The sequence below is a fragment of the Aythya ferina genome, assembly GCF_964211825.1.
Source record: "Aythya ferina genome assembly, contig: HAP1_SCAFFOLD_42, whole genome shotgun sequence".
NCBI classification, from domain to species: Eukaryota; Metazoa; Chordata; class Aves; order Anseriformes; family Anatidae; genus Aythya; species Aythya ferina.
The window spans coordinates 1,015,001-1,020,000 of NW_028181459.1; positions in this window are offsets into that span (position 1 = coordinate 1,015,001).

Below are 5,000 nucleotides of genomic sequence, written 5' to 3' on the forward strand. Positions count from 1 at the left end.
GTGTTAGGGTTACGGTTAGGCTTAGGGTTAGGCTTAGTGTTCTCTTAGTGTTAGGGTTAGGGTTATGGTTAGGGTTTGGGTTAGGGTAAGGGTTAGGGTTAGGTTTAGGTTTAGGGTTAGAGTTAGGGTTAGGGTTAGGGTTAGGGTTAGGGTTAGGGTTAGGGTTAGGGTTAGGGTTATGGTTAGAGTTAGCGTTAGGGGTAGGGTTAGGGTTAGGGTTCTCTTCGGGTTAGGGTTAGGGATAGGGTTACGGTTAGGGTTAGGGTTAGGGTTAGGGTTAGTGTTCTCTTAGTGTTAGGGTTATGGTTATGGTTAGGGTTAGGGTTAGGGTTAGGGTTCTCTTCGGGTTAGGGTTCGGGTTAGGGTTAGTATTAGGGTTAGGGTTAGGCTTAGGTTTAGGGTTAGTGTTAGGGTTAGGGTTAGCGTTAGGGTTTGGGTTAGGGTTGGGTTTAGGGATAGGTTTAGGGTTACGGTTAGGGCTAGGATTAGGGTTAGGTTTAGGGTTAGGGTTATTGATAGGTTTAGGGTTAGAGTTAGGGTTACGGTTAGTGTTAGGGTTAGGTTTAGTGTTCTCTTAGGATTAGGGTTAGGGTTAGGGTTCGGGTTAGGGTTAGGGTAAGGGTTAGGGTTAGGGTTAGAGTAGGTTTAGGGTTAGATTTAGGGTTAGGGTTAGGGTTAGGGTTAGGGATAGTGTTCTCTTACGGTTAGGGTTAGGTTTAGGGTAAGAGTTAGGGTTAGCGTTAGGGTTAGGGTTAGGATTAGGGTTAGGGTTAGGGTTAGGGTTAGGGTCAGGGTTAGGGTTAGGGTTAGGGTTAGGATTAGTGTGTGGGTTAGGGTTAGGGTTCTCTTACGTTTAGAGTCAGGGTTAGGGTTAGGGTTAGGGTTCTCTTAGGGTTAGGGTTAGGGTTAGTGTTAGTGTTAGGGTTAGGGTTAGTGTTCTCTTAGTGTTAGGGTTAGGGTTATGGTTAGGGTTAGGGTTAGGGTAAGGGATAGGGTTAGGGTTAAGGTTATGGTTAGGGTTAGGGTTAGGGTTAGGGTTAGGGTTAGGGTTAGGGTTAGGGTTAGGGTTAGGGTTAGGGTTAGGGTTAGGGTTAGGGTTAGGGTTATGGTTAGGGTTAGCGTTAGGGGTAGGGTTAGGGTTAGGGTTCTCTTCGGTTTAGGGTTAGGGTTAGGGTTAGGGTTAGGGTTAGGGTTAGTGTTCTCTTAGGGTTATGGTTAGGGTTAGGGTTATGGTTAGGGTTAGGGTTAGGGTAAAGGTTAGGGTAAGGGTTAGGGTTAGGGTTAAGGTTATGGTTAGGGTTAGGTTTAGGGTAAGGATTACGGTTAGGGTTAGGGTTAGGGTTAGGGTTAGGGTTAGGGTTATTGTTGGGATTAGGGTTTTGTGAGGGTTAGCGTTAGGCTTAGGGTTAGGTTTTTATTAGGGGTGGGGTTATGGCAAGGGTTAGGTTTAGGGTTAGGGTTAGGGTAATTGTTAGGTGTAGCGTTAGGGTTAGGGTTAGGGTTAGGGTTAGGGATAGGGTTAGGGTTCGGGTTAGGGTTAGGGTTAGGGTTAGGGTTAGGGTTACGGTTAGGGTTAGGGTTAGAGTAGGGTTAGGGTTAGATTTAGGGTTAGGGTTAGGGTTAGGGTTAGGGTTAGGGTTAGGGTTAGGATTAGGGTTAGGGTTAGGGTTAATGTTAGGGTTAGTGTTCTCTTAGGGTTAGGGTTAGGGTTAGAGTTAGCGTTAGGGTTAGTGTTCTCTTAGGGTTAGGGTTAGGGTTAGGGTTAGCGTTAGGGTTAGTGTTCACTTAGGGTTAGGGTTAGGGTTAGGGTTAGGGTTCGGGTTAGGGTTAGGGTTAGTGTTATCTTAGGGTTAGGGTTAGGGTTAGGGTTAGGGTTAGAGTAGGGTTAGGGTTAGATTTAGGGTTAGGGTTAGGGTTAGGGATAGTGTTCTCTTACGGTTAGGGTTAGGTTTAAGGTAAGGGTTAGGGTTAGGGTTAGGGTTAGGGTTAGGGTTAGGGTTAGGGTTAGGGTTAGGGTTAGGATTAGGTTTAGGGTTAGGGTTAGCGTTAGTGTTAGTGTTCTCTTAGGGTTAGGGTTAGGGTTAGCGTTAGGGTTAGTGTTCTCTTAGGGTTAGGGTTAGGGTTAGGGTTAGGGTTAGGGTTAGGGTTAGGATTAGTGTGTTGTTTAGGGTTAGGGTTCTCTTAGGTTTAGAGTCAGGGTTAGGGTTAGGGTTAGGGTTCTCTTAAGGTTAGGGTTAGGGTTAGTGTTAGGGTTAGGGTTAGGGTTAGGGTTAGTGTTAGGGTTAGGGTTAGAGTTAGGGTTACGGTTAGGGTTAAGGTAGTGGTTAGGATTAGGGTTGGTGTTAGGGTTAGTGTTAGTGTTCTCTTAGGGTTAGTGTTAGGGTTAGGGTTAGCGTTAGGGTTAGGGTTAGGGTTAGGGTTAGGGTTAGTGTTAGGATTAGTGTGTTGTTTAGGGTTAGGGTTCTCTTAGGTTTAGAGTCAGGGTTAGGGTTAGGGTTAGGGTTCTCTTATGGTTAGGGTTAGGGTTAGTGTTAGGGTTAGGGTTAGGGTTAGGGTTAGTGTTATGGTTAGGGTTAGAGTTAGGGTTAGGGTTAGGGTTAAGGTAGTGGTTAGGATTAGGGTTAGTGTTAGGGTTAGTGTTAGTGTTCTCTTAGGTGTAGGGTTAGGGTTAGGGTTAGGGTTAGGGTTAGGGTTAGAGTTAGGGTTAGGGTTAGGGTTATGGTTAGGGTTAGGGTTAGGGTTAGGTTTAGGGTTAGAGTTAGTGTTCTCTTAGGGTTAGGGTTAGGGTTATGGTTAGGGTTAGGGTTAGGGTTAGGGTTAGGGTTCTCTTCGGGTTAGGGTTCGGGTTAGGGTTAGTATTAGGGTTAGGCTTAGGGTTAGGGTTAGGGTTAGGGTTAGGGTTAGGGTTAGGTTTAGGGTTAGGTTTAGGGTTAGAGTTAGTGTTCTCTTTGGGTTAGGGTTATGGTTAGGGTTAGGGTTAGGGTTTGGGTTCTCTTCGGGTTAGGGTTAGTGTTAGGGTTACGGTTAGGCTTAGGGTTAGGCTTAGTGTTCTCTTAGGGTTAGGGTTAGGGTTATGGTTAGGGTTTGGTTTAGGGTAAGGGTTAGGGTTAGGTTTAGGTTTAGGGTTAGAGTTAGGGTTAGGGTTAGGGTTAGGGTTAGGGTTAGGGTTAGGGTTATGGTTAGGGTTAGCGTTAGGGGTAGGGTTAGGGTTAGGGTTCTCTTCGGGTTAGGGTTAGGGATAGGGTTACGGTTAGGGTTAGGGTTAGGGTTAGGGTTAGTGTTCTCTTAGTGTTAGGGTTATGGTTATGGTTAGGGTTAGGGTTAGGGTTAGGGTTAGGGTTCTCTTCGGGTAAGGGTTCGGGTTAGGGTTAGTATTAGGGTTAGGGTTAGGCTTAGGTTTAGGGTTAGTGTTAGGGTTAGAATTAGCGTTAGGGTTTGGGTTAGGGTTGGGTTTAGGGATAGGTTTAGGGTTACGGTTAGGGCTAGGATTAGGGTTAGGTTTAGGGTTAGGGTTATTGATAGGTTTAGGGTTAGAGTTAGGGTTACGGTTAGGGTTAGGGTTAGGTTTAGTGTTCTCTTAGGATTAGGGTTAGGGTTAGGGTTCGGGTTAGGGTTAGGGTAAGGGTTAGGGTTAGGGTTAGAGTAGGTTTAGGGTTAGATTTAGGGTTAGGGTTAGGGTTAGGGATAGTGTTCTCTTACGGTTAGGGTTAGGTTTAGGGTAAGAGTTAGGGTTAGCGTTAGGGTTAGGGTTAGGATTAGGGTTAGGGTTAGGGTTAGGGTTAGGGTTAGGGTTAGGGTTAGTGTTAGGGTTAGGGTTAGGGTTAGGGTTAGGATTAGTGTGTGGGTTAGGGTTAGGGTTCTCTTACGGTTAGAGTCAGGGTTAGGGTTAGGGTTAGGGTTCTCTTAGGGTTAGGGTTAGGGTTAGTGTTAGTGTTAGGGTTAGGGTTAGTGTTCTCTTAGTGTTAGGGTTAGGGTTATGGTTAGGGTTAGGGTTAGGGTAAGGGTTAGGGTTAGGGTTAAGGTTATGGTTAGGGTTAGGGTTAGGGTTAGGGTTAGGGTTAGGGTTAGGGTTAGGGTTAGGGTTAGGGTTAGGGTTAGGGTTAGGGTTAGGGTTAGGGTTAGGGTTATGGTTAGGGTTAGCGTTAGGGGTAGGGTTAGGGTTAGGGTTCTCTTCGGTTTAGGGTTAGGGTTAGGGTTAGGGTTAGGGTTACGGTTAGTGTTCTCTTAGGGTTATGGTTAGGGTTAGGGTTAAGGTTATGGTTAGGGTTAGGTTTAGGGTAAGGATTACGGTTAGGGTTAGGGTTAGGGTTAGGGTTAGGGTTAGGGTTAATGTTAGGGTTAGTGTTCTCTTAGGGTTAGGGTTAGGGTTAGAGTTAGCGTTAGGGTTAGTGTTCTCTTAGGGTTAGGGTTAGGGTTAGGGTTAGCGTTAGGGTTAGTGTTCACTTAGGGTTAGGGTTAGGGTTAGGGTTAGGGTTCGGGTTAGGGTTAGGGTTAGTGTTCTCTTAGGGTTAGGGTTAGGGTTAGGGTTAGGGTTAGAGTAGGGTTAGGGTTAGATTTAGGGTTAGGGTTAGGGTTAGGGATAGTGTTCTCTTACGGTTAGGGTTAGGTTTAAGGTAAGGGTTAGGGTTAGGGTTAGGGTTAGGGTTAGGGTTAGGGTTAGGGTTAGGGTTAGGATTAGGTTTAGGGTTAGGGTTAGCGTTAGGGTTAGTGTTCTCTTAGGGTTAGGGTTAGGGTTAGCGTTAGGGTTAGTGTTCTCTTAGGGTTAGGGTTAGGGTTAGGGTTAGGGTTAGGGTTAGGGTTAGGGTTAGGATTAGTGTGTGGTTTAGGGTTAGGGTTCTCTTAGGTTTAGAGTCAGGGTTAGGGTTAGGGTTAGGGTTCTCTTAAGGTTAGGGTTAGGGTTAGTGTTAGGGTTAGGGTTAGGGTTAGGGTTAGTGTTAGGGTTAGGGTTAGAGTTAGGGTTACGGTTAGGGTTAAGGTAGTGGTTAGGATTAGGGTTGGTG